We start from the raw sequence: 9,514 nt of genomic DNA, 5'->3' as shown, positions 1-9,514 counted from the left end.
CACTTAAGACATTGAAGAAATTTATAGCTCCCAAAGAAGAATATTTTGGTTTTTTATAAGAATAAAGGAGGAGAGGAGGAAAGAGAAAGTGAGCCTTCTAAAGTTAGTTTTTAAAACTCCCCATCTAACAGATGTATAGACCAATTTTAACAATAAAAGATGCCAAAAATCTCTCTCATCTGAGGTTTCTTGATAAAAAGACCAATTTCTGATGCTGGGGGAAGATGGGGAAAAAAATATACTGTCCTTACTTTTAACAGCAGCAATAATCGATTGGCTGCTTTCTGAAGGCCATTAATGATTAGATCCTCCTCTAAGGTTCCTCATTGAAAAAGCAATGGGAAATGTAGACAGGGTAGATATTTATTGAGTTTCACTGTATTTTAAAATGTTGGAATTCTTTCCTCTAGTTGAATTTTTTTTATTTCTCATCATGTATCTATGAAACCATAAACAAGTAACTGGACAAAGCTCAAAGTCCATCTCTTAAAGGAAGCTGACTGAAGAGTTCAGTTGTCTGATTTCTTTATTTTGTTACCTTTCTTGATATTTACTTCTTAAAATGGAAATTTATTTGGCTTTGAAATAAGTATATAAACCATTGTGTTTGCTTCAGTTTTTTTAACAGAGATCTTCTACAGCTACCCAAGACAATGGTTAGGTTGGCCGTTTTCTTTTTTTGTAGGAAACAATTACCAAAACTGAGAAAACAAACCACATTTTCTATTAACTAATCAGTAAAAGTTATTGATTTTACAAATATTTGGCTTTGCTAACACAACATTTATGATGCTATATCTGATTACATATAAGGAAGCTTTAAGATTTTACTATCAGACCAGTAACACTTTTTATGTAATCCCATTTATTACTGTATCAATGAATAATTTTTATCTTGCATCAGAGTTGCTTGGATTCTCCTGATTATCTATTTTAGTATACAAAGTCTAGAAGGTAAAGATCTCCCAGATTACATAAAAAATATGTTTATTAAATTAGAATGTTTTGTTTTCTCTGTTTTATTATACTACATGTTTATGAAAGTAGCTGATACAGTAATTTTAACATTAGTATAGAGTGGGAAAAGAAATCTATGGAAATCATATTCCAGCACACCCTCTTACCTCCTCCCAGAAGGAATTTCTTGTGTATAAAAGTGGTCATAACATATAAAGCAGAGTCCATATTTCTATTGTCTGTGTATATTCACCTTGTATTCTTTAAAGAAACATGATAACACATTTCCCCTTTACTTGAAAAAGTATTTGTTTCATTTTGTGTGTCTTTGTTAAGTGGAATTAAGAAATGCAATTCTACTAAGAAGCTATTGTTGCTATAGAGCCACAGAGTGTTTTCTCTGGATACTTGCCAAAGTTTGACATATGAGATATCAACCCCATCACTTGGCACAAATTGCCAGACCAGTCATGGGGTCTCAAGGTAGGCAACATTTGTATTGCAGCAAGTCTGAATTTTACATTCTTAGAAGTGGGTGTGCCCTTTATGTAACATCTTCATGTATTTTTGAATCAAAGTTGTTAAAAAATTAGAAATCTATATGACTAGTTATATTCTGTCTTATGTTTCATCTTGATTGTTTGAATGTGTTTCTTAGGATAACCAGGTACTCCATTTGTATTCTATGAGGACATTTTTATTCCTAAGTGGACTTTTGACTTTAAATGAGAGACACCATGTTGTAGTATAATGATTTCAAAGACATGCATATTATGTATATGTACAACACCAAATCAAAATAGATGTTTACTATATTATTGGGAATTAATATATTTTATTTTATTTTTAATTTTCTTTCATTAAATACTGGTCTTTTATAAGGGTTGCAGAAAATTTTATCATGCATCCTTAAAAAAGATGACTACTTTTTACATATTCCCTGGATAGTTAACTATTTTTATTGGTTTTGTTTGCAATGCTTTTTTAGGTCAGGCTTTCATTTCTTCACAGTATTTGCTAAGGAGTAATTTGCTGTTTCCCAACAAATACACTGGTTTCAACTTTCAGCTGTAAATGTTCTCTTCTGATCTATTATTGCCCTCCTAAAGGGCTTGATAAGCATTACTACTCCAGCCCCAATCCTGTTCCTCATGGCCCTGCTCCAGCACATCCCATACACTCAAAGCTGCAGGCAGAATAACATTTGAAAACAGCTGTGTAATGTTACTATATTTATTTCTGAATCTTACAAAAGACATTTTGAAGACCAGGGTATCTTTGGCCCTAGCAACCTTCTGACACATAGTGGGGAGGATGAGAGAACAAAGGTATGTGGCAGGCACCACTCATTTATTGCTTAAGTCATAAAAGTATACATTTAATGATTAGTAGAATGGCGACTTATTTGGACTATCAAGGCACATTCAGACAATCAGAAAGGAAAGTAAATTCTAACTGTAATTGTAATAGATTGGTGTTAAAATAGATTCAATGACAATAAGACAGAATCCAGCTTTTAAACTGTGTTCTGATAAGCATTCAAATGCTGGGAAAAAAGCTGGGCCATTTACTCTGCTGGATTGACTTTATATGTTCACATAAAAAACCCGATTCTCATTTTGAGTGATATATTACAAGACAGTAAAAAACCACCACTTCTTGTTGAGATGACATATTTGATCTTAAGTATGATTCAGCTGCCTAAAAAATACCTATTGTCATTTGCTCTGTCCCTCAGTCTCTAACTCATCCTGATGACACAAGGTTGAAAAGAGATGTGTGCCCTTCTGGACTAAGAATTTAGAGCCAGGAGGGAACCCCCAGGGCATCTCAGCTATCCCTACCTGCCTATCAAATCAGACTGAACTGTCCTGGTAGAGCTCTCTTTTGCCCATTAACATTTCAGAATGAATACTTATTTTAATATTTAGTAGTTTCAAATATCCAGGTAAAATCCTGGCATTGTTAAATTAGTGAGAAATTTTCAATTTTAATGACTGATGTAAAATCCGCTGTTCTGAATAGCTGGTTCAGAAAGATTAGCTACTCGTGAAAGATTAACAAAATAACTATGTGCAGCAATATGAGTACAAAAGAAATAATTTCATGCGTAAAAGGGCAACCTTAGTGCTTACTTTTATTGCACAGAAATAAGAACTTGAACAATGTTAGATAATTCATGAAGATGTCAAGTCACTGTTTATCAGCAATTAAAAAACACACAAAATATTGAGGTAGTAACAGAAACAAGAAAATCAGTGAACAAAACAAAGAACATTGTTATTCTGCTGTAGAAAAGGATAGTTGTCCTCCCTTTAATTATGTTGCACAGTAAATTGAAATGAAACTTTGAAATTGAAAGTTGAAATTTTGTCCAAAATTTACAGGCATATAATGAATTTACATTAGGAGTGGCTAAGTAAACTGTAACTGTTATAGAAAAAAGGATAAGTGAAAGGAAATGAGATGAAGAACAAAAAACAGCAAGAGTGTTGTGGAGAGATGACAGAGATAATTGTTTGTAGTCTTTTACTATGCAAACATTGTATCTTTCAACTCTCTTTCTCCTGCTTACTATTGCTGCAGAATGGTGCTAGGATGGGTGGACCTTAGGACAACCCAAAAGAGATCCTGGGGAACTTAGTGCCTTGCTTTGTTCTTCTATTCTTTCTTTATAAGCCTTGATGCAAATGTAACTATTTTCAAATTAATATGGAAAAATCAAAGGTCATGTGCCTTCCAAGAGCTTCTCAACATTTTATATTGATGGTGTTTCAGGACAAAGCAAAATCTAATTACTTCTTAACAATATCCACCTACTTTATGCCAGATTTCTGTTTGTTCTTCTCTTAGAGTCATAGAATAACAGAGTAGTTTGGGTTGAAAGAGATCTTAAATCTCATCTACCTCCAATCCCACTGCCATACTCAGGGACATTTTCCACTAGCTAAAGTGATTCAGAGATCCACCCAGCTTGGCCTTGAACACCCCCAGGGATAGGCCATCCAAAATTTCTCTGAGAAATCTGTTCCAGTGCCTCACCAGCACCACAGTAAAGAATATATTACTATTGTCTAATATAAACCTATAGTCTTTCAGTTTAAAGCTGTCTTGTCTTGTCCTTGCATAGCCCTGTAAAATGTCCCTTTTCAGCTTTTCATGAATATATTTACATTTGTCTTTATTAAGTGCTTAAAGGAAATAATTTCTTATTTTTTTAAAGTATATATAAAGGTCATGTGCCCTTAAGAGACATGGGAAGCTAACACCAAAAAAATGTAACCTGTTGATTTTACTTGAAGAAACTCAGTCTGATCTTCTTTCTAGTTCTTTAAAGTCCGGTAAAATGGGACAAAAAAGTGGAAAATATTATGAATCTTCACTCTCCTAAGTAACTCAATAATACTTGTCTTACTCTAATGAAAATACCCATGTCTACCAGCTCCATTTTTTAAGCAACTCAATGGTTTTGACCTTGTTTGGGATCCTTGTGTACAATTTATCAATGACAGAGGAGAACTGCACTATAACAAGATTTATGTCAGTCTCTGGTTTCTAAATGGTATGTTTTTGTGGACATAATATCTAGCTTCAGTAATCAGGGGGACTATTAGGCAAATCAGATTGCAAATTTTTAGGTTTTAAGGTGCCTCCAATAATGGCTTTCTAGATTGCTCTCCTGGACACAAGCATGTAAATTCTGTCTACGTCTCAATTTAGAAAGTTTGGATCTGGGTTTACGACACTCTTTTACAAGTCTTTGACTAGAATCTTGTCTTCCTCAAATTTCTGAATAGTTTCATCTCTCACAGGAAGGCACACCTTCCACTAGACCAGAATCAGAGCTACCAGGATCCAATCTGGCCTTGATGGTCCAAGATGAGGGCATCCAAAACTTCTCATGGTCCCCCAGCAATATCCTGCTCTTTAAATTGGAAAGAGATGGATGCAATGGGTGGACTGTCAAGTGGGTAAGAAATTGATGGGACAGTCACATCCAGAGGGTGGTGGTCAATAACTCAGGGTTCTAATGGATATCAGTCACATCAGTGGTGTCCTCCAGGGGTCCTTATTGGGACCAATGTTCTTTAATATCTTCATTAATGACAGAATAAGGGATAGAGTGTACCCTAATAGTTTGCAGATGACACCAAGCTCAGTGGTGTGGTTGACACAGCTGACATCCAGAAGGACCTGGTCAAACTCAAGAAGTCGAGCCATGGAAATGTTATGAGGTTAAACATGACCAAGTGCAAGGTGTCACAGCTGGGCTGGGGAAAACTCCAACATCAATAGACCTTGGGGAATGAACAGATCGAAAGCAGCCCTGCCAAGGACTTGGAAATGCTGGTGGAGGAGAGGCTTGACATGAGCCAACAATGTGCATTTGCAGCACAGAAAGCCAATTGTTTCTTGGGCTTAATTACAAGCAATGTGGTCAGCGGGGTGAGGGACAGGATGCTGCCCCTCTACTGCCCTCTGGTGAGAGTGCATTTGCTGTGCTGCATCCATCTCTGGAGCACACAGCACAGAAAGGATATGGAGCTTTTGGAGTAAGTACAGAAGAGAGTTACTAAATTGATTAGAAGGATGGAGCCCCTCTCCTATGAGCGAAGTGTAAGACAATTGTGATTTTGAAGCCTAGAGAAGAGAAGGTTTTGGGATAACCTAATTGTGGCTTTCCAGTACTTGAAGGGAGCCTACAAGAAATAGGAAGACTTTTTACAAGGGTGTGTAGTGATAGGACAAGGGAGAATGGCTTCAAACTGAAACAGAGTAGGTTTAGATTAGCTTTTAGGAATAAATTTTTTACATTGAGTTTGGGGAGGCATTATAACATCTTCTTCAGAGAAGGTCTCGATGTCCTACCCCTTGGAGTGTTGAAGGCCAGATTGGATGGGGCTTTGAACAACCTGATTTAGCTAAGTGTCTGTGTCCATTGCAAGGGGGTTTGAACTAGATGGTCTTTAAGATTTTTTCCAGCCCAAGCCATTCTATGATTTTCAGAAGACAGGATTTATAAGCATTTCCCTACAGTTTGTAGGAACTAATTCATAGTATTGCAATCCACTTTTCTCCCACTCAACAAAAACAAATATGTTCAAGAGAATCTCAAAAAATTCAAAAGAATGTTCCCTTTTCATCTCAAAGAATAGAAAGCCATAAGAGCCTAAAAAAGAGCCATGGTCTGTTTTTTTTTTTTTTTATGGCATAACCATAATAGTCTGTTCAGTTCTGGAGTTAATTTCCAATGGATTTTAACACATCAGCAAGGGTGTAGCTATTCCTGTAGATTTAAAAAAGTAGTTTTATCCTGGACCTTCAGATCAGTATAGATTTATTTATATTTTTTCTTATGTAAGATGAGTCTTACATAAGACTTGTTCATGGGTGAAATATCTGGATGATGTGAGAGTATCAACTATAACCAGCGAGGATATACCAACAGTGATGAGATTATTATTACCAACCACATTGTTATTATCTTGACATGGAAGAGATTTACAATTAATAAAGAATCACATTCTTGCATCACAATCTATTAAGTGCAGCTAAGACATATATTATACATTTATACTGACTTTGGCTTTAACTAGATAGCTGGAAAAATGGTTTTCAAAAAGAGATAGAAAATTAGCTCAGCCTCATAAATTTCAAAAACCATCAAATAATTTTTTATATTATTTATTCAGATTATTTTTAGTCTGTGAAAGAATATAAGCTGAAACTAGAATTGCATCTGAATTGCTGATTGCTTTTGATTTGTGTTTGTATTTTCACATTAATATGCCTTTCAATATTCTGAACACTCCTCTTGCTAATCCTTAGTAAATTAATATGGAGTTGGTTACTATCCTTTATCTCCAAACTGAATTAGAAAAATTAACATTTACAGCCACCATTAAAAGTGATTATAAATAAGCATACTTTACATATAGTAATTTCAAATCAAATTGTCTTTGTCTTACTTAGCATTTACTAATTGTCATTTTATAAAACCAGTTTTTGCAAAATAAATAGTTCTACTCAATTTAACTTAATTAATTGTGCACTGCATAATTATTCCTTTCTCCCTTGAAAGAAACAACAAGTGGAAAGCAGGAGTCTTTCAAGAAAAATCTTTCTATGTTAAAGAGAGGAATCAAAAATGAAACTACCTAATAGCAATAATGACTTAACCATTCAGAGTTTTTTACAAATATTTCTATCCAAAAACCCCCATTTATTTTATTATCATTACATTTGACCTACAGCAATTTTCTTTATGAAGAAATAATTAGCATTTTGAATCTATATTTAAAAATATCTTCCAGCAACCAAAAGTCTCATTCAAAGTTGTTAGCTTTCAGCTTTTTGGTCACCATGCATATGCATTTAAGTAACTTTTACATGAATAACAAAATATAATCTGATGAAAAAAATATTCAGTTAATTATTTACAGATATAAATATGTAAAATTGTAAGTATCTTGAAAGTTCAATATGAAGCTGTTTTTCCTTTGAAGGGCAGCTAATCCCTCCCATGCATATTGCAGTGAAGTCTTCTTTTGAAAAGTGTGTAAATTATGGAGATTATATAATTTAAGTGAAAATCTGATAATTAGCCTAGCTCTTGGAATACATATCATTTAAAAATGATAAAGTAAAGATACATCACATTCAATAGTTCTATGTACCACTATATGAGACTGTTTTGTTTGTCCTCTTTCTGTAAAACTGGCTGTGATGGAATTGTAGATTATCAGAAAATTTAGATAAATATTCAGCAAGTGATAAAAAAAATAGCTTTTTCTTTTCTGGTTTGCCAAAACTTTATACGCAGGGGGGGAGGAATAAAAAATAAAATTTAAAAAAAAAAAAACAGCACCTTATCTGTACATGCAGAAAGTTATTATTGTTTTCCATTAAAAAGATATAGTCATTTGTAGAGTTATATACCTGTCTTCTGTGTATGGAGAAAAGGGATACCTGTCAAAATGCATGTGTTCAACAGATTTGTGGGTATTTTCTCTATCCAGACAAGTCATATCTCAAAAAAAAGAATAAAAGACAGAGAGATGTTTGGGTGGCAGTATCAATGGGCAAGAGAAAAAGAAGTCAAAGTCCCTTCAGAGATACCTATGGGCAGCACACCAAGCTCTAGAACAAATAGATCCGTTTTTGCCTTCTGGGATTACCTCTATCCAGAGAACATAGGAGAAAGACCTAATTCCCCAGCCCATGCACAGGTCTTGGTGCACTGGTCTTGGTTTACATGACAAGGTTTGGGGAGTTGAGTGAGGGCTTTGGGGATGTCATCAGTGAGAAGAGGCCATGGGATCCTCTGTACATTTGAAAGGCTGAATTCTTTTGAATTCATTTTTTCCTTATATGTACTTAAGAAGCAATAAAAAATATTTCCCCGTCCAGTCTCTCTCCATGATGGTCTCTTGACCCAGTTCTTTTTTTATCTTACTCTCTCACTCTCCCCTGTAGAGAAGGGGGCTTAGATAGTAGCTGGATTAGCTGTCAAGTCAGACAAAGTCAACCCTCCACATGCACTTTTAAGTAAAATGTCTGCAGTATAGTCACCATCTTCTTCCTACCACATTAAGTTATATGATCTGATACAGAATAGAGATTGCAGTTGTCATGGATAAGACTTTGGCTGTCTTTACATTTTTCACAATCACATCCCCAAACCACAAATAATAACAAAAATTGCTATGAACCTATATATAATGAACCCATATATAATTAAATATGGGCTAATCCAGAATAATCTTGACAAACCATAAAAAATACCTCAAGCTTGACAACTAGACTTTCTGGTACAGTCTGTCACACACAATGAGAACTCTCTGGTACTACTCCCACTCCCCAAAGCCAGTCACTCCAATGGACTCACCCGTGGAGACTCCAAGAGTCTCCTGGAACAGCCCTGCGTGGAGCAGGAACAGAATGTCCATTCCTCTCAGGCACTCATTTGCACTCTTACGTGCCTCTGGGCTCTTTGCTCCTCTGGGTGGGCCTTTGATGGTCTGGTGGCTCCTGGGACAGGTCTAGCAGGAGATGAGACAGACTTTTACATGGATTTTCCCCACCACTCATTTTTTCTGTGTTCTCCTTTGTGAGTATTCAGGCAAGTTTTTCATCACATGATCTAATAGAAAATATGAAAGCCATACATGAAAAAGTGATGTAGATCTGATCTTACTTTCATTAAAGTCAAAGAAAATTTGTTGCTGTATGTTGTATAGCTGAGATGAAAGCATGTGTAATCAACATTAAAAATGGACAAAAGAAATTTTTGGCCTATAAAATTAACCTTTATACTTATAATTACATTGGCACTCAAAAGAAGAAAAAATAATAATCAAACAAAAGCATAACAGAAAAATTGATTAATTTTCAATTTTGAGGAATAATTTGATGCACAACTTGAATGTCTTTTAAGAAACAATTAATTTAACCTTAAAGTAGTGTACTTGTTAAGACTTTTAATTGCTGCTTCTATGAACATTTGTAGAGGATGCTATGAGAGTTTCATGAGCAGAATCTCAGGTTTTTCTGATCA

Source organism: Passer montanus, unplaced genomic scaffold (genome assembly GCF_014805655.1).
Source record: "Passer montanus isolate IOZ18808 unplaced genomic scaffold, ASM1480565v1 scaffold11, whole genome shotgun sequence".
NCBI lineage: Eukaryota > Metazoa > Chordata > Aves > Passeriformes > Passeridae > Passer > Passer montanus.
Note: the sequence above shows the minus strand (reverse complement) of the source record.